Source organism: Schistocerca nitens, chromosome 2 (genome assembly GCF_023898315.1).
Source record: "Schistocerca nitens isolate TAMUIC-IGC-003100 chromosome 2, iqSchNite1.1, whole genome shotgun sequence".
Taxonomy (NCBI): domain Eukaryota; kingdom Metazoa; phylum Arthropoda; class Insecta; order Orthoptera; family Acrididae; genus Schistocerca; species Schistocerca nitens.
Window position 1 is genome coordinate 162,367,263 of NC_064615.1, and position 21,552 is coordinate 162,388,814.

Here is a 21,552-nt window from a genome sequence, read left to right on the forward strand (position 1 = left end):
AACTCGGAACACAACAATACCAAATTTTAACCAGAATGTTCTCTGCAAAATTATTCTTACTACTACATCGTGAATTTGGACAATTTTACGACATATCATCCGATTCCGGTTCTAAGATCGCTACTTTTTAGGATGACAATGAAGTCTACGGAGGATGGTTAATTTTTCTGACTAGCTGAGCAATAGATTACTCAAAATTGCCCGAGTTCACAGTGGACGCAAGCTGGTGAACCAACACGTTTACGCTTCTGCTAGCAGTATTTACCTTGACTGTAATGAGCTGTCGGCTGCATGGGTGCTCTCGTCCTCTGAAATCCTATAAAAGCTAATCAAAATATTTACTGGTTATATCAGTAGAAACTGTCCTATGTTTCTTGTTAGGTGAGAAAACATGCACTCATCCCTAGTCTTGAAATATTGCGATATACAAGTGCATGTATGGAGCAGCATGCACATTACAATGCCTTCTCAGTTCTCGCAAGAACAATTAAGTGCACAGCTGTTTCGTTTTTCCGCTATTGGAGCTCAACGATGCTACAGCTAATATCTAGCTGAACGTCAGCCAAAGTGAACGAAGTGTTCACACAAAATTTCTCCTTTGCATCGTACAGAGCATGATGCGCCCCGTTCTGCACTTGACGGTGGTTCAGAAGAGAGACTCCAAAATTTTCGGTCTTGTGTCCCTCGTAGCAAAACGGTCCCCCACTGGGTCTTTTGGGCTTCACGTCATGGATTTTTGTAACCAATAGGAGTGTTCCTTTCGTTTTGTGGAAACTATCTCTGTCAATCGCAAAGGGCTTACTATCAAACTACGTTGAAATTGCGGCAGTCAATCGGACATTTTGTGCCCACTCCAGACGCCTAAAAGTTACATACGTACACCACTTGCATACCAACTGCATCCTTGGTTTGTTCATATCCGCCTGGAAATTCCCCAGTGCAGTACTCTAGAGATTCTCTCCATATCATGGTGCTGGCCCCCTATCTGCTCTGCTCGATGAGTCACCCAGGGTGTTCACTGTCCCTCATCATGCGTCGTTTTAAGAGAATTCCATTGTACTCGGACCATGATGTCGCAACTCGCATCTGCTCCCAAACTAAAACGTTTCCTCCAGCAGATTTTTTCTTCTCTTGCTCATTCACATGTAGGATTTAGGTTCGGCGTGTTAACACTGTCAACTGAGTGTCATCTCTTTGCATTGCATACTGTACATTTTAATAGGCTAACCTGCTCATTTTCACTGAATTAAGTGAGATGATGTATACACGTTCCTGTTATGATATATAAAGTCTCTCATGTAAGGTGCGAACTTGACATTCATTTAATCTGCTGCCTTACATCCCGTAAACAATTACTTGAACTAAGGTTACTTGATACCTAATAACTTGTAATCAGACATCAGATTGTGTGCAGTGGTGGTAACCACTGTTTTATCAACGTAAAAAGAGTTAAAATCTGTGTTGTTAGCTGGTGACTACGCTACTGGTGTGACTGAATGCAGAGTGGAACCTTCCTTCGCCGCGGCACTAGAAGAAAGAACGTGGCATATCCATTGCCGCACTTCATTTTACACGCGATAAACGTCCTCACAACTCATTTTACATAAATAGAGTGAACCTGGACCCGCCCTCCAGGAACTGGAACAAGGAAAAAACTCTTCTCTATCCGGCATTGAACCCATCATTGCCAGACCTGCGATCTATCATCTTGTTCTCCACCGCCAGTTAATTAACTATTTTTCATCATGATCATCTTTCCAACTTTCCATTCAAATTTTCTTCAGTTCATTTCTGTGTGCTGGTCAAGCGCTGTCGGATGATCTTTCATGGATCAGTCACAAAATGGTGACTACCTGTCGACAGAATGTCCAACCAGATATTGTTGCTCCGACCTCTGCAAGACATGTGGGAAGAGAATGAATGAGGTCCATGAAGATACTGATGTGTATGTAAAGCCAAGTGAACTCCAGTACCACAGCCATTTGTGCAAGACTTCTCGACTGCGGATCCATGAAGTGAACTGCCTGAGCGATATGGTCTCATAGATTCCCGAATGTGTTTAAATCTTGGGAATTGGGTAGCCAGAGCAGTACAGAAACTCATCTTGGTGTTTTCCGAACCACTTATGTACACTGCAGTCTGTGTGACACCTTGCAATTCCTATTGGTAGATGCTAACGTGCTGAGGAAGGAACAAACTATATGTGGAGTCGATATCGTCAAAAAAGGATAGACGGATACCTTTCAGAATGACTAGATCACCCAAAGAATGTCACAAGGACATTCCCCAGACCATAACGCTCCCTTCTGTGGCCTGGGACTTCCGACGATAATTGCAGGGTTCTTCACACCAACGGCCATCGGTGTTATGGAGCATGAGACGTGAATCATCTGAAAAGACCATCTGTCGCTACTCAAGGAACGTCGAGTTTCGATAAGGCGTGCAATTCCAGCCTTCATCACTAGTGAACAGCAGTCAGCGTGGGTGCATGAACCAGGCACCTGCTGCACAGGCCCATAAGCACCAACATTCGTTGAGCCGTCGTTGAAGAGAAACTGTTGGTAGCTCCTTGGTTCATCTTGCTAGTCAGCTGCTCACAAGCTGCACATCTATTCGCGGCTGTCATGTATGGACCGTGGTGCACCACATTGACTCTGTGTCAGTTTTGGGTAGCGTTATCCGGTCATGCAAGGTATACTTTAACCATGGCAACACCCGAACTGTATGCAGAATTAGCGATTTCGGAAATGTTCCCACACTAGGCCTGGAAGCCAATGATCACGCTCTTAGATAAATCGCTCCGTTTCCGCACTACAACAACGACTGCACCATTAAGCACACCCCCTTCCTACCCCCCTCCTAACCCCCCACCCCCAGGTCCGACACGTTTTATTACCACCCCCCTCCCTGCTTGTGCTGCCACCTGCCGCCTGTTAGTGGTTACTGCTCTTTGATGTCGAACGTAGGCGATGTTCATATTAATGTAACTGGACCGCATAGTTTGTCGCAGTGGCGTAAGGATTTGGAAGTAATAATTTTTGTAAAAAAAACTGTAAATTTCTAGTAAGATCTTATGGGACGAAACTGCTTAGGTCATCAGTCCCTAAGCTTTCACAGTACTTAATCTAACTTAAACTAACTTACGCTATGGACAACACACACACACACACACATTATTTTTGTAAATACCAAGGCAACTTAACCCTTTAATTTTCACTAATTAATAAAGTGTTACGCATGGAGGGTGCGTCGTCGAATGTGCTACTCATTGGGTACTGTCATTTGAGACTGAGCAATTCTGTATCTTTAATCCTTATTGGTTTTTGTTATTTTATGCGTCATACTCATTGCTATTTAGTCTGGTTCACACTTTCACAGTCTCTCACTCGAAAAAATCCTCACGCTGTGACTCCCTGATGTACCTAGTACCCTCTTAATACCTACTTCATAGTCGGATGCAACAACAGTATATGCAGTTACATCTTATTTCTACCGATCACTGTTGCATACCCAAATTAAACACATTTATATCCAGTTGCAGTGTGTTGAACAACAATTTTATTCTCTCTGTTATCTGTAGCTCATAATTTATCATCCCATTATCAAACAAAACACATACAGCTAACCCAACCTAAGATGTAAAAATCCCATAATAAATGTACCCCAAAAGTATACACATAATCACAAGAAATATACAAGTTCAAACTTTTAAATAAACATAGTACATAGACAATAAAATCACCCTCGAAATGTTAACCTAAAATATACATGACAATATGATCTCCAACATATTTAACCTAAGTAAAAACAAAATTATCCAGTTTATCTATACCACTTCAATTCATCAAGTTAAGTGACAGGAGGGATTAGACGAATTTGTACTTTTAATAGTGGTAAGACGTTGGTTACACTCTAAGTGTCAGAAACGAGTCAACAGTCCAACAGTGCAGAAGCACTAACGGTTTACCAATTAGTCTGTAGGCACTAAAGTAGCCGACATTTCACAGATCTTTAGACATATTCTACTGTATACAGATCTTCACGTAAAACTTCCGGGCTGATAGGCCGTGGTCGAAGTATAAAACTGTCTCCTAACGTTTCGTCTCCGACTGCGGGAGACATCTTCGGAGGTAAAGCGGCGAACTGATCCTTTGTCCCAGCACAAATTTATATAACCAGTTTACACCCAGTTTGATAAACGTGGCTACCTTTTTAGGTACCCCTATCTGACTACGTTTGAACCGTTCAGAACGAAACAGATTGATTGCTTCGGCAAGTTTTAAAATTGACAAGTGCTAAATAAAACTAGTTTCATTCACCTTGTATATATGTAGCTTACACTCTAAGTAATACTCCTTCAGTTATTTTACTAGAATGTCTCTAAGACACGTGCTTAATAATAAGCAACTTCACCCAATAAGAGATGTCTTTACTCTCCACTACAAAAGTTTTTCTTCGTAACTTAACATTCTTAATTACTCCCTGAAGAATCTCATTCCCAATAAATTACATCGAACAAGTTATTAGAAGGTAGCGTATCCTAATACAGTCTTTTATACACCAGGTCACTAATTACAGTTAGAGACTGCAGTACCGAGTGAGGTGGCGCAGTGGTTAGACACTGGACTCGCATTCGGGAGGACGACGGTTCAATCCCGCGTCCGGCCATCCTGATTTAGGTTTTCCGTGATTTCCCTAAATCGCTCCAGGCAAATGCCAGGATGGTTCCTTTCAAAGGGCACGGCCGACTTCCTTCCCCGTCCTTCCCTAATCCGATGAGACTGATGACCTCGCTGTCTGGTCTCCTTCCCCGAAACAACCAACCAACCAAGAGACTGCAGTATTCAGTTTTTCAGTAGGCGTGCATCTGTGATGTGATTGCTTATATAATCTCAACATATGCTGCACTGATTTTATTACCACGTAAAAATATGTTTACCATCGGAAGGTTCCTTCTTGACCTTTTATGTCTCACTTAACAACAAATTTAACGCAAAACAGGAATACTCTCCTTGGTATCACTTCAAGCACATTATTAAATCGTGCTGTCTTAATGTTACACGGTCTTCCTGGCACAGAGAAGGATGATATTGCTGACAGAATTAACAAAAATAACTCCTAATTTCCCTCTGACCATGTCCTGATGCGCAATATTTTCATCAGACAAATAAATTACTGTATTACATATTTCCCGAGAAGACGAGGCATAATTTATACAAATATGATATTGCTTCCCAGCTGGTGATGATAATATGCGAAATAATTTAGCAGTTGATCTATCAAATATTCTACACCAGTAATGTCAACGGTATAGTCGTTAATACGTTGTTGACATCGTATTAAAATATTTCTTTATTTATGACTTTTCTTACCTTGATTTCTTTTTGGACTTGTCTTTTTTAAGTTAGTTTACTTACCATTCAATGATGACTTTAACATAAGCTAAATACTCGCAGTTACCTTGCCTTAAAGCACTCAATATGAAATTAGTGATGGATTGTTACCACTCTTAATAGCCCTGTAAAGTCTTTGGAATGATTTTTTGTTGTAAGTAATTTTTATCAAAGACAATTAGAATCTCTAAATCACTGGATCACTGGCTTATCTGGATAATTTTTAGCTGTAAACTGAGCACGAATAAAACACCACATTTCTTCAAGACATATTATTTTCTTACTTCTTTCCTTTTTAAAATAAGAGCTTATCATTGTCTACTTTTATTACACTCCTTTTACTTAAGCTAACTGGGTGTAAAATCAGACAACAGTCTTAATTCATGAAAGGCAAAATGCTGCATACGTCGAAGGTCAGTGGGGAACAGCGCTACTAACAAACTCACCTACTGGGATGTAAAGAGATATTGTGATTATTTAGATTTTTTCGGCTGAATGCTTGTTGATGCTCTTCACGTGTATGCGGCGGGATTTCATCATCATGACGGTCCAACTGGCCGCAATCTTCAGGTGAGTTTGCAGGTGCACAATCACGGTGGAAGTAGGTACTATCAGATGCGGCGACTCCTTTATGTCCGTCACTGCACGTGCACGAGAAGTGAACGGACTGCCCTCTGCCAAGTTAAAATTTGCAGAGCGGCTGGCGGTAGAAACTAATAAAAGCGAAGAATCTCAAATTAAGATACAACCTGTCGAAAACCGGACGGTTGTTGTTTTATATCTGGTAAAATATAGTGCCACATCTTGCATGAAGGAAAGCCTTTATCTCTATTAATCATGTCATCGGATCCTTTAAGTACACAATCCCAATAACTGGAAGGCGGAACAATAATCTGATTCTCTTTAAATGAAATATTATACCCTTCGTTGAGAAAATGTTCCGTCGTCGACGTAATCTCACCTGAAGCTGGCAGCCAGTAGGAACGTCGAAATATCGTGTCGTCAGGACGATTGAAATCCGGCCGTATACCCGTGTAGAGTATCAACAAGAGATATTTCCTCAGACGCCTTTTTTATAATCGGGAAATATTTAACAAACTTTCCCACTTCATGCGTCGGCTCCTGTTCAGCTGGACCCCAACGAAAATTGTGCAAAAGTTCGGTCTCTGGACTCAGATATGTTTCGAAGAAAATGATGCTACCATTTTTCAGTTAATGTTTCTAAGGGCTCACTATCTTGTTCCTTTCCTACAGAGACTGGTATCTTGTTCATTATTTCGGAAGTATCCAATTTTCTAACGATTATCAGCTTTGGAAATTACAAAGGAGTCGGCTGCTAATCAGCAGATAAGACGTCTGAGTCGACTCCGCGTACGCACGGCTACTTTCAACCATCCAAAAAAAAAAAAAAAAAAAAAAAAAAAAAAAAAAAAAAAAAAAAAAAAACAGAAAGGACTGAATTCATCTGAGGATTCTGCACGGCTCTATTATTCCTTGTCTGCCGAACAGTATTGGAACTCCGCTGGCTATCAAAATCCTCCAACAAATTGCGTCTTCACTACGTTTACAAAAATGAAATGTTAGGGGTTAATGACAACCAATCCAGAGATACCTAATGGCGTGAAAACCGCTCTCTACAAGACATACTATAGTCGCTGTACTGTCAATTGAGAGCATTTGCAAAACCAACAAAATTGTCTGTAGGACCTGGGCACTAGTTTAACGGGAACTAGACCATGACTAAATCCTCTCCGTGATAGAGCCAAATGTCAAATCGAACTTTTAACATATCCAACGTGAAGTTGTACGCATACCCCTCCAAAGAGCAGTTAACTCTCGACACCAGTTAATGTCACGTATAAAAGTAACTCGTGACCCATTAAAAATGTTTTTCTCTTTATAGGCTTCATCAGCCTATCCAGAACCATTTATCCTCTCAGGTAGCACAACCGAATACTGATTCTGACCTATTGCTGCCGGCCGGTGTGGCCGTGCGGTTCTAGGTGCTTCAGTCTGGAACCGCGTGACCGCTATGGTCGCAGGTTCGAATCCTGCCTCGGGCATGGATGTGTGTGATATCCTTAGGTTAGTTAGGTTTAAGTAGTTCTAAGTTCTAGGGGACTGATGACCTCAGGTGTTAAGTCCCATAGTGCTCAGAGCCTATTGCTACATATTAATGATGCCAAATCCATACTACCTCTTCAAATATTACACACTTACGAGCTTACAATTATCTTCATCAAGTAACCCCAGATATAAAATTTTCATCCATCGTGACCTGACCTTCTACAAATTATTTCATTATTTACTTCCTCCTGCCATTATTTTGTCTATAGTTATTCTGAGTCCTCCGTCTGTCCTGATTCAATGTCCAAGTTATATCCCAGTTTCCTAAATTCTGTACCAGCTGTTTCCCTTTGTTCATTTGAAACTTACATGGCCGTTTCAGATGAGTAAATGACTTCAATTCCTCTGTCAAAACCCCTCACTTCGGATATTTCTTTCCCATACTTTGGTTCATCACGAATTCATCAGAAATTCTGATATGTTTAAGCTGCCCCCAGTCTCTATCCAGACATGTTGTCCATAACACTACATAAGGAAAAATTTTATATGCACTTTTATTTTCCTTCGTCTTCTCAGAACTCTCCATCTATCATACATCTCATTCATACGAGCCCCTATGTGAGCTTGAAGCCCTCTAATCCTACCTCCGTGGTCATTTACGAGGTGTTCGTAGAAAGAAGCATCAATTTTGTTGGCCGCTCTAAGAACGTTAGCTCTCGAAATATTAACATTAAAGCACAGTACGATAAACAACGCCTCTCCTGTGGCGAATGCCACTGCAATTGGTGCCAGTTTCGCGTTTGCTGAACAAACTAAGGTCGAAACGTACTGATTTTCATCCAAAATTCTCTATTTTCTCTATCAATCCAGTCAGATAAGACCATTTCAAATATATGTCGAATGAGAGTGTTGTAAGCTACTTCCTTGCTGGATAGACTAAACTTAATGAGAGTCTTACAATTGATCTCTGGCAACCCGTGTTCCTCTGATTAGAATTATGTCGTTGTTCCGCGTTAATCGCTTCGTGCGCGTATTCCAAGTTATTTACTGGATGTGATTTCTGCCAGTGGTAGTCCGGTAATCGTGTAGTTATATGATAACAATATGGCTTTCGGCATTTCGCTATATTTTCTATAGCTGAGAGTTGCCTACGTGCAACAGCATAATTGTCGAATAATTTAATGGAGTTACCGCTCTTATCCATACGATCATTCATACATTTAGCGAACATCTGTGCTCTATAACATACCCTGTGGGTACTTTCGAAGATTTCTCTCCTTAATAAAGGCTTGTTTCTATTTTGCAAAAACTTTTCCATATAGTCACACCGCTGGCCTGATTTCTGAATTCTGTTCAATAGGCGACTTCGCGAAACTGTATCGAATGTCTTTCAGAAGAAAGTTAGCGTAACAAATGGTACAGTCGAGAGGACAAGAGGGGAGGTATAAAGAATACTTCGAATGTCAGTCAAATGTGAAAACGCGGTAGTACGTGCTGTAACACTTGAAATGCAGAACAAGAGGAAATTCAAAACACAGTGAATGCCACGAGAAAACGTGCTCCGTAATCTCAATTAAGTTTGTGCCTATTCAATAGTCTTAATCACAACGGGAGCTCATGCAGGAAAGTAAGAACACCGATGAAGGAGGTATCTGTTCATGCTTGGGAAAATACATACCCTGACCTTGTCATGACAATTGGCGTGGTGTGAAAGTATTGTAATATCTGAGAGAATTCCTCTTCATTTAAGAGTGTAATAATAAAAAATGAAGTTAAAGATACCAGATATATAATTAAGCGAAAAAAAAATTATAGGCAGGCGCATTCAAATACAGAGATACGCCAACAGGCAGAATACGGCGCTGCGGTCTGCAGCGCCTATATAAGACAAGTTTCTGGCGCTGTTGTTAGATCGGAATGACAGGTTATCAAGATTTATGTGAGTTTGAACGTGGTGTTACAGTCGGCGCACGAGCTGCAGGACACGACATCTCCAAGGTAGTGACGAAGTGGGGATTTTCCCGTACGACCATTTCACGAGTGTACAGTGAATGTCAGGAATCCAGTAAAAATCAAACCTCCCACGCAGCGGCGGTCGGAAAAAAATGCTGCAAGAACGGGACGAGCAATCACTGAAGAGAATCGTCCAACATGACAGAAAAACGACGCTTCGGCAAACTGCTGCCAGACATCTTCAGACAAGTGTCAGCGTGCGTATCATTCAATGAAACAACATCGATATGGCCTTTCGGAGCCGAAGGTCCACTCCTGTAATCTTGATGACAGCACGACATAAAGCTTTACGCCTCGCCTGGGCCCTTCATCATTGACGTTGTACTATTGATGGCTGGAAACATTTGCCTGGTGGACGAGTCTCGTTTGAAACTGCATCGAGCGGATGGACATGTACGGGTATGGAGGCAACCTCATGAATTCATGGACCCTGCATGTCAGCGGGGGCTGTTCAGACCGGTGGAGCCTCTGTAATTGTGTGCGACGTGTGCAGTTGAAGTGATAATGGGACCCCAGATACGACTCTGACAGGTGACACGTACGTAAGCATCCTATCTGATCACCTGTATGTATTCATGTCCGTCATACATCCCGACGGACTTGGGCAATTCCAGAAGGTCAATGCGACACCCCACGTGTCCAGGACTGCTACAGCTACAGAGTGGCTCCAGAAACAGTCCTATGAGCTTGAAGAGGTCCGCTGGACACCAAACCCCCAGAGACATGAACATTGTTATTCATATCTGAGACGCCTTTCAATGTGCTTTTCAGAAGAGATCTCCACCCCCTCGTACTCTTGCGGATTTATAGACAGTCGTGCAGGATTCAAGGTGTCAGTTCCCTCGAGCAATACTTCAGACATATTCGAGTCATTGCCATGTCGTGCTGCGGCACCTCTGCGTGCCTGCGGGTGCCCTTCACGGTATTAGGCTGGTGTAATAGTTTCTTGGGCTCTTCAGTGCACAACGTACGGCGGTCGGCAGCGGACACGCACACACACACACACACACACTCATAATGGCAAAATAATTAAGTATAAAGAAATACAGTGACCAAATACGTGAAAGCTGCCATCACAGTAGGAGTTTTCACTTCATTTCTTCCTATCTAAAGAAACGGCTGGGAATAACCCTCCTTTCCAGTGAGACACATAACGGATCTGACGTAGTAATACTTGAATTCGTTTCCATTGCAGTTCATTTTCTGCGAACACTACTATTTCATAAATAATAATTTTTGCTGTGTAGTGTACAACTTTGTGGAAATGTTGAACCGATTACTCAGTGTTTAGCCACTGAATCTCTGCAGATTGCGTAACTGAGGCAAGACATGGGTAACAGCGAGGCGTACACATAGTCGGACGTGATAAACAGCCTAAAATCCACATGCAGGCTGACCGGCACACGGCCCCACCGAGTTATGCGCCTAGAATATCCCATCTGGGGCCAGCATGTCTGCCCGAATCCCTCAAATGGCTTGCTAACACACACAGCTATCCGGGCGGGTACTGTGTCCTTGATAGCAAACATATTTATACTGAGTTTACAGTCCGTGTGGCGACTACGCTTTGATCTTACTGAACTGTGAATGATCGCAAAGTTCTGTAGGCAGTAGGAACTTGGCGTCTTCACTCAAGTTGTCTGTCTCAGCGTAGTGATATGCGAGGCGCCGATTCTCGATCAGGCACTGTTGTCTGCAATGTATTGGTGCAAAGCATGACGCATGTGTGCTAGCTTAGGCAGATCATTAAGCGACGAGTCGAAATGTCAAAATGGATGTCAGTTACTCTATTCATAACGTTCAAGTTGGTTAAACAAACACATCAGACCCAACGGTACCACGATTTCCTCTGAGGATGACCGACGCATCATTGGGCGAAATATTAGAAACAGAAAAGCTTCATGAACCATGACCCTAGAACCTGGAAGTTTCATTAGGCCACCTTTCATGAAAGCCTTTATTCTATTATAAATTAACAAAATCATAATCATAAAATTATGTGCGCAGAATGGTTTACGCTAGCCAGTATCATCGATCATACCTTTCTAGTGCACTACTGAAAAATTTGCGAAACTGTTTAGCCCTTGAACCATGAGTAACAGAGCTACCAATCAACATACCGGCAGCCTTTACTTATTCTGATACATTTTTGAGACACAAATACCCTAGTAATACGTGACTTAAACAGTATCTGTTTGTTGCTGATGTATTTTTTGAAAAAAAAATGGAAATAACCTTGACATAACCACTCTATTGTTTAAGAAGTTTATGTATTTTTGCAGACATTTTAGATTTTGAGTTAATATTGTGACACTCGACGAGCATCGTGTGCTTTGTAAAACAATTTGTATGTGGAAATATTTGAGTGTTCATTCTGCCTTTCACCAAGTGTAGGCCTAAAAACTAAATGTCAACCACATGATTATTTAGCTACATCTGTTTTGTAGCAGTTTAGATTTGGTAAAGTATTAGTGCTCTAATTTGAGAGTCGACAACCAAGATTAGATTTAGGTTATCATGTACAGAGTGTTCATTTTAACTGAAGACATTGAAATACCTCGAAAACTACACATTGAATAAAAAGAAACCTCATAATTCTGTTTCTCTCTGACGTTGACAACCAACAATACCACACCCGACCAACCACCCCACCCGTGCCTGGGTGACGGGGAGCAACTTTAAATTCTTCAGTGGGAACTGCAGTTTCTTACTGAAATTTACTATTCTACGGCAATATATACATACGTTTTGTCTGAAGCATTTTCTTCGTTTCGCCACAGATGGCGCTGTAAATCGGAGGACTCGAAATGGGTAGCCATTCGTAATTTATGACATACTATTCTATCGCACCTGAATATCCAGTAACACGTGGGACCCCACCTCCACGCTGCGAGGATAGAACAGGCCAGCATATCATAACCTCGAACTGGAAACCCAATTCGCAACGTTGTAACCCTACGACGTAATTGAAAGGGGACTACTCGAAGCGCCACTACGGCTGTATAGCGAACTACATCGCATCAGACAGTACACTGCGAGCAGAGCTCACGTATTGTGCAAACGTAGAACAGAAGCGGCTCTGAAGCTCTCGATATTTGTACAGTGTTTATTCTCTGCACACCTACCCACCAATTGGAGAACAGACGTGCAAGTGGGCCATGACTACCGCAACCACATAAAAAAATGAAATAACTCAAATTTCCCGAGAATGTATGAGAAATGTTGAGGCTGCTGTTGCCTTGTATTCCGAGCGTTTTCCAGAGAAGGCTTTCTCCGTTCTTTAACAAGGTTATTAATGCCTTTATGTGTGATGTCAGCTTACATACCAGCAAAAGGGAACGAAGCAAACGTGTTACAGGAGAAGCTAATGAAATGGCTGTACTAGCGGCAGTGCGCCACACCCCACGGGTAAGCGCCAGGCAATTAAGACCGCCATTCTGGAATGTCTGTAGGTAGTACTGTCACAATACTTCATCATCATAAGTATGATCCATAGCAAGTGGCCCTGCTGATTTTCAAAACCGTGTAGTGTTTTGTGGATGGGCAAGTCACCAAATGCAAACGACCCCCACGTTCTTTGCCGAGGTCCTATTTTCCGATGAGTCTACATTCACAAACCATGACAGCGTTAACTGTCATAAAATGCATTACAGGACTGTAGGCAATCTCCACCGGTTACGGCAAGCTGACCTCAACGTCCTTGGTCGTTTGATGTATGATGTGGCTACACGGGGAACAAACTCACTGGTCCGTATTTTATCGATGGCAAGTTGATGGACGCAAATATCGAACACTTTAAGAACAGGAACCACCGGTACTACTGCAGGAAGTTGCCCTGGATGTTGGACAACATATAAGGTTTCAGCATGATGGTTGCCCAGCGCATTACGCAATTGAGACACTGGAGGTATTAAGTCGTGTTTACGCAGGTCAGAGGATCGACAGATGTGGCCCTATTAATTGGTCGCCTAGGTCGACGGATTTGATGTCGCCGGATTTCTTTCTGTGGGGATATTTAAACGATAAGGTGTATCAGCAAGTGTAAACAGGCCGTGAAGACATGGCCGACCGCAACAGAAACGCCAATGCTGTCGTTCCCTCGGATATGCTTCTGTCCTGTGTATGGTTATTTGAAAAGTAGGCCACTAAGTGTATTGATTTTGAAAAAAAAGTGTGACAAAGTATGACACTGTGCTTTCTGTAATAATATTACTTTATTTTTCTGCCGGTTTCGCTTCTAAACCGTCATCAACGGCAACTGCACAACATACAAAAGTGGACATCCTTTTTATTTCGTGAATGGTTACACATAGCCAAATGCGGTTTTCGGCAAATGTTAGAGCGTCGAGGGGCACATAGGTTTTTGTTTAGTTAATGTTTATAGCACTAGTATCGACGGAGCTATTGAGGCAAGTGCCGTTTTTAAATGGAACCGTATACCTTTTGTAATTGCTTCGATACCCATTGAGAAGACAACAACAGTGATAATGCGTTTGTTAGTGTTCACGTTGAAACTTTCCGTTAAAAAGTTCTAGATATTTCCTAGAATGTGACAGCACGGCGGCAAGACACGGCATTTGCGGTTCGAACACAAGCGTCTGGGACGAAGCTTGTAAATCTTAAGATAGACCTGCGCATATGGAAATACGACATAGACTAAAATTTAGCGTATCACGGAGGGCTTTGGAAAACTATTTCACATTTGTGTATCCCCCAGAGAGAGATCAACTTCACATTTATCAGAAATAAACATAAGATCCTGAGGAGGATCCCAGCAGAGGGGTCGAAACGTCTACCATTTTAGTACAAATGTGACGTGGCCTAATAACCCAGAAGATTTTAACTTCAGTGCCAAGGGCCACGAAAGCCTGCCGAATTACATAACTGTATACTTTATTTAAGCATGCGTTCGAACTGTTGACCATAAACTGAAAGGCAAATTTGCAGTCACCGTTAGAAAGAACGAGTGACAGATATAATTACAGTGGATGGTATGGTAGAGCATACACTAGCGATTCGGCAACATATATTGTCTGGCATAGTTGGGGCTTCGTCACAGACTTTGCTCCCCAAAGAATGAAATCAAAAGGAGTGAAATCGAGGGATCTCGCACAATATTTGACAACAGAATTTCGTCCTATCCAATGCCGAGGAAAGTTCTCATTAAGTGTCAGCGTTGCAACACGGGATGAGTGAGTTGGACGTCGTGTTGTAGCCAAATACACTGCTGAATGTCCAATGGGACCTCTTCTAGAAGAACAGACAAAATGTTCATCAGAAAGTGTGCGTACGAATGTCCATTTAGTATGCCTGAGAAAAAATAAGATCCCACAACGTTATTACCTATTATGCAGCACAGTAAGTTTATTCTGCACGGTCTTTGATGTTGCACCTGATGAAGCGAGCGTGAATTTGCGGCTTCACAGTAGCGCTTGTTATTCAAATTTACATTAGTGTGTTTAGTAAACGTTGTTTCATCGGTAAAGATCACACGTTGCAAATACGGGGAGTCATCTCTCAGTTGCTGAAGGAGAAACCGCCAAAATTCTGTATGACGTTCAAACTGACGAAATTAGGCTGCCTGATACAGTGACAAATAATAGGAATGGAAATTCTGTCGATGTAGGATGCGAATTACCTTCATCCGGCTGGTTCCACACTCCTTTGTAGTATCGTGCCACTGTGTGAATTCATTAGCCTCGTAGCCAGAACGGCCTCTTCGTGTTCTCAGTCAACTCCAGTCTTTTTTTTTTTTTGTCCTTATTTTGACTTTCAAGCAAGCTGTTCGCACTAGCGTCTTAATTCGCGCAATTGCCTGGCTATCCGAATAGATAGCCGTATACCGCAGTATTGTTTTGCGGCATTCCCTTTACATTCACCAAATAAAAGTAGTATATCAAACTTCTTATTGGTGTACACGTTTGTAAGCAAAGAATGTTGATGCAGAAGTGAGCAGCCTGCAGTGCATACTTGTAAATAGGCAAAAATTGTTGACATTCTCACACAACGTCGTAGTAGTAGTAGAAGTAGTAGTAGTAGTAGCTTTATTCATCCGTAGATCTCTTTTTACGAGGATATAGGACATGTCAAAATATTTACAAGTTTCGACCAATTTAAATTAGCTATATACAGTCTTCTAATTAGAGACAATCACTAGATTTATTCCTGTTATACAACTTCTTTTTACAGATAACTTATTAAATAATGTAATGCCACAGTGTTCACTTATATCTCACTATCATTCACACACACTATACGCACATAGTTTCGTAACACTTCTCTCACTACACACGCACGCACACACACACACACACACACACACACACACACACACTGGTGATCTCTGGGGCATTTTCTGTACCGCTTCATCCGTTTTGCTATCCTGAAAAATTGAGTCAGCATCCCTCCATAATGAGTGAGATGTTGAGCTCAGAAAGTGGAAGAGGTGTTAGTACAGTGCTATCCATACCTTGGGGGTAAGTATCTCTAGAAAGGAAAATAGAAGGAAAAAACATAAAGTAATGCAGTTATGTAAAATGTTGGATGTTTTATAATCATTATTATTATTATTTATTTGTATAACATTTTTTATCAAACCCCTACTCTGTTTTATCTAAGTATTCCTTCAATGTATAAAATGTATTGCATAACAGGTACTATTTACCTGCCTTTTGAAATATTTATATTCTTGCAATTTCTTTAATCTCTTTGGGTGGTTAATTGTACAGCTTTATTCCTTGGTAGCAAATGCTGTTTTGAGTTTTATGATTATTTTTATTGGTAAATGTAAGTTGAATCTTTCTCTTGTTGCATGGTCATGAACAGAGCTGTTTGTGCAGTAATTACCAATGTGGTTTTTGATGTGTACAACTGATTGGTAAATGTATTCACATGGAGCAGTTAAAATCGCCAATGTTTTGAAGAGATCTATACAATGAGCTCGACTAGTGTTTTTGGTTATTATTCTGGAGGTGGAAAATTGTGTTCATATTTTGTGCGTTTGTTCCCAAAAGAGAATGCCATAGCTAAGAATTGAGTGTACATATGAATAATATGTAACTAAAAGACGCTGCATGTTACACACTAATGATAGGATTCTAAGGGCATAACATGTTGATCACATTCTGTTTACAAGTGCCTTTGTGTGTTCACACAACTTCAACTGAGAATGAATATTTGTTCCAAGAAATTTTGTATTTGTTACACAGTCAATAGAGGTCACATCTACATTTAATTTAACACTGTCATTTTTCCTCTTCAAAATGAAATTCATGGCATTAGTTTTCTTTATGTTCAATGTCATCTTATTGCTTATTGATCAATCATAAACTTCCTTTAGAGTTTCATTTGCTTCTCAGCAAGGAGTTCTCTTGTCTGCTCAGTGACTATAATATTGCTGTCATCTGCGAAGAGAATTTTTTCACCATGAGTAACACTACTGGGAAAGCCATGAATGTATACCAGAAATAGTATTGGTCCTACTATACTACCTTTTGGAACCTCTATATGAATGTATTTTGGTTCTGATAAGTATTTTACTAAATGTTTAATTCTATTTGTAGTATGTGTTATCTCTACTCTTTGTACCCTATCTGCTAGCTATGATCGAAACCAGTCATTAGCTCAACTGTATCAAAGGCCTTAGAAAGATCCAAAAAGATGCTTGTGACACACTCATCTTCATCAAGAGCATCAAGTACATCTTTTGTGAAATCTACTGTGGCTGACTCTGTATTTTTGCCACTTTGGAAACAAAACTGTGACTCACATAAGAGATTGTATTTATTCAGATAATCCATTAATCGGTCTTTCATAATTACTTCTGTTATTTTTGATAATGGTGACAGCAGGGAAATAGGCTGGTAATTTTCTATGTCTTCTTCATTACCTTTCTTAAGCCAAGGTACAACTCTTGCCTGTTTTAACTGCTCTTGAAAAGTCCCTGATATGAAGGATTCATTTATTATATTTGTTAAGGGGCCTTGTATAATCCCTGTGCATTGTTTCAGTACACACATTGGTACTTCATCTAAGCCTACTGTCTTTTTTTTTTTACTTTTTGAACAGTTTTATTGACTTCATTCTCTGTGGTTGGAAACAACATCATTGTATTTAGTGCAACATTATTTACAGGTGTTATATTTGTTTTTGGGAATTTTTGCTGTAACTTCTCTGCAATACTTGATAAATGCTTGTTTACATAGATTGCTAAGTGTTGTGGATCATTGATTACCTTATTCCCCTCCCTTAGCAGTATGTTATTCTGAATTTGTTTGCCTCTCCCCATTTCCATTTTTATAACATCCCAGACTGATTTGCTTTTATTTTTGGCATTATGTACGATTTTGTCATTAAATGATTTTTTGCAGCAATCATCACCTTCCTATGAATCTTTTTTATCTAGAATTTAAGAATTCTGGATCATTGTGGATCTTTTTCATGGAACTGAGGTGCTTAAGTGATTGGGAAGACTTATTAATACTTGCTGTTATCCATCTGTTTTTATGAGATGTCAATACAGACATGCTTACTTTTGAAAATGCCTTTTCAAAGTTCAATTTAAACAATGTCGAGAATTTAGAGAATTTTATATTCACATTGGTTTCCTTATGCACTTCATCCGAACTTTGTTTTTTTAGTACCTTCGAAAATCTTTTCATTTCTGATAGATTTCGTTTGAAGGCTTGTAATTTATGGAATGATTCGATGCCTATTTTACTGTTGTTATTTGACAGAGATGGTATGATAGTCTGAGATCTTTTACAGCTACATCACATTTTTCCCTGCCCATATTTGTGGCCACATGGTCAATTACTGATGCAGTTATTGTAGCAACCCTTGTAGCACTATGGACCAATAGGGACATGCCCAAACTTTGAAGGATGTTTATGAAGGTGCTGCTGGATTGATTTATGATATTGGTGTTGATGCTAATGTCCCCACACATAATTATATTGACCTTTGTACTCGAGACTTTATCTAGAACTTCTGTTAATATATTGAAAAAGTGTTCACACTACCACTGGGAGATCTATACACACACAAAATGGTTAATTTCTTGGTGATATGAAGCCCTGTTAATTCAGTAGCTGATATTTCAAAGTGTTTGTCTTCACTTACTGTACTGAGGTCATGTCTTGATTTTAACTGTGTTCCTTTTCTGATATAAATGCATGATCCTCCACCCCCTTGAAGTAGTTCTGCAGTAAGAGTCTGTGTCTCTACACCAGTGCTCAGTAATACAACTAGTGTGCAGTTCAAAGATTGGAGCTCAACTTCTAATAATTGTATTTTAGTTTATATTACTCTTTCCAATGGTTTGTTTTCCTTTGTGACATCTGGTATGTGTGATATCTGAAGTGTTAAAATCTGTCTTGTGAGTGATTGTTCAGTATTTTTTAAGCTGTTGTGTACACTCTTTAGGCAGGGGAAAGTGTTGTCTGGATTTATCCTAAAAAGACCTACTTTTGCTACCTATGACTACAGGTATTTGACCATGTGTGGCCCGAGATCCACCCTCTATATTTTCATGAAACAGCTGTACCAATCTTCCCTTCCCAGTCCTGTTTAGGTGTAGGCCATGCCTAGTGGAACCCCATATGTTCATAGTCCCGACGGGCACCAGAGAAACATGAGAAAAGTTCGCTGTCCTCAGAGCCATCCCGAACCCCAAATTGATTCGCATCACAGCTCCATCAAGGTGTGGTCGATCATGACGCCGGAAGAGCTCAATAAAGTGTACGTTGGTGCCATGAGTGAGGGAAGCTATCTTGTCCAGGTCACCACCTATATGCCCCATCCCTGTCCAAACTGTTTCCTGCCCCACCCACTACCACTATATGCTGCTCTTTTGTGAAGTACTTACATGAAGACCCAAGGTCCTCTATCACATGACTTAGCCCTGCATTTAGCTTGAAGATATTGGTGGCCTAGTACACTGCCCCTGAAATTTCCTGTAACTGAGGGCCTACACTTCACCCATGGCTACTATCTAGCAGCAGCACTTTCTTCTTCCTAACACTTTGTACATTCATATGCTTCTTGGCCTCAGTTGAAGCGTGTTGCACATTTCCTGTTCCTTGTTCTGCCTGAGGGTCTTCTCCACTTAACTCTAGCAGTGGTAGATACCTGTTTTTGGTGTTGATGATAAAGTTGTAGGATGACGTTCTCTTTCGTCTTGTCCTCCTAAAAGCTGCCAGTTCCCAACCCTCCCACACCTCCCTCCCATCTCCCTTGATCCTTATGAGCTCCTTCTTTGCTTTCTCCAACTGTGCCTGAAGGGCACAGATTTTCCTTTACTGTTCCCCAATCAAAATGTTCCTACTGCATACTCTGCAGTTCCAGTTTCCCAACATTCCCCCGACTGCACACCCCCCCCCCCCACCCCTCCCAGTGAAAATAATTCCTGCAAGATTGGCAACAAATCCCTCTACCTAATACCCTATAACAGCTCCCATATTTCTCACTCATGGTCAGGTTCGAAAGAATAATTAAGTTTAAAGAACGTTTTAAATTTGTCAAGGACGAGAGATTGACTGTGTATAAACAAAAAACGACACAAAGGTCTATCGTGCGGTGGTTGTTGTTTTTGTACTGATTTAGAGATACAACGACAGAAGAATGAATTTGTAATTACTTTGCCTTTGGAGAATTTAAGTTACCAGGCGTGTTTGGTCAGGTTTTTAAACTTTCTAACTCGGAAAATTTAGTACTAGATCGCGACTATCTAACTAGTGAACAATACGATAAGTGTTAGTTAAATACGAATTAGAAACGTTTAATTACACTTTTACTGCAAAAGTGGACACTGATGAAACTAGTAGCTGTCTTTTTTAAAAGGAGTTTGCACTATCCAGAACACTTGAATAGAATTTTTTGTGTTTATGTCATGCAAAATTTCGTGTTATGTCGCGATTATCGGGACTTTAACGAACAAGTTTTTTCAAGAACAAGCTAAGCTGGGACGCTAATATTCAGTTGTGTGACACGATCGGACACTACAGCAAGCATACAAAGCAAATAAAATTTAAATTTGACACTATTTCCTCCTTAATAAGTTCGTTTAGCGGACGAAGAAAATACCTGCGATCTCACTCGGAGGCCACCCCTGTTTGGCGGTGTCTGCAACGTTAATGCAGATTCCGGTCAACGTGCTCTCACGTTCTAGGACATTTCTAGAATTCTTTTGTGACAGGTCTCAACGGCAAGATTAACAAACAATATATCACTATAATTGTCTTCACGAGTGCTGTCGACTGTAGTTATAAAAAGTATACGGTTCCGTACTTGCTTCAATATCTCCGTTGATACCAACACTAAAAACATCAACCAAAGAAAAACGTACGTTCCCCTCAGCGTTGTAACACTTGCCGGAAACAGCGTTTCGATATGTGTAACCGTTCACGAAATTTGTATCACCCCAATTCCCAGAACTCCTGAAGATAGATGTTGACTGTGGCTATTGTCTCACAGACACAGTCCCTTTGACTGCTCAGAGATGTCACTAAAGCAGCCCAAAGATGTCAACAACCATGCATGAGCAGCGCCTATGAGACGGAGGGGTCCGACAGCCGATCTGTTCCACTCATTCCACCAGAAAGAAGGTACACGGCTCGTGTTTTCTGTAGTTCAACCATGCCTATACAGTCCATACCGACGTTCGATCGCGTCCGCATTTTTACTTTGCTTTGTTACTTTGTGCCAAGGAGGGCTTTCAACATGGGAAGTGTCCAGGCGTCTCGGAGTGAACCAAAGCGATGTAGTTCGGACATGGACGAGATACAGAGAGACAGGAACTGTCGGTGACATACCTAACTCAGGCCACCCAATGGATACTACTGAAGTGGATGACAGCTACCTAAGCATTATCATTCGAAGGAATCCTCACAGCAACGTCACCATGCTGAATAATGTGTTTCCTGCAGCCACAGAATGTCGTGCTATGACTCAGACTGTGAGCAGTAGGCTACGTGATTCGCTACTTCCCTCATGACGTCCATGCAGCGCCAGGTTTGGCTGAATTCCTTAGACACACTGTCCATCGATTGAAACAATGTGGAGGTTACCTGCTTTTATGGGA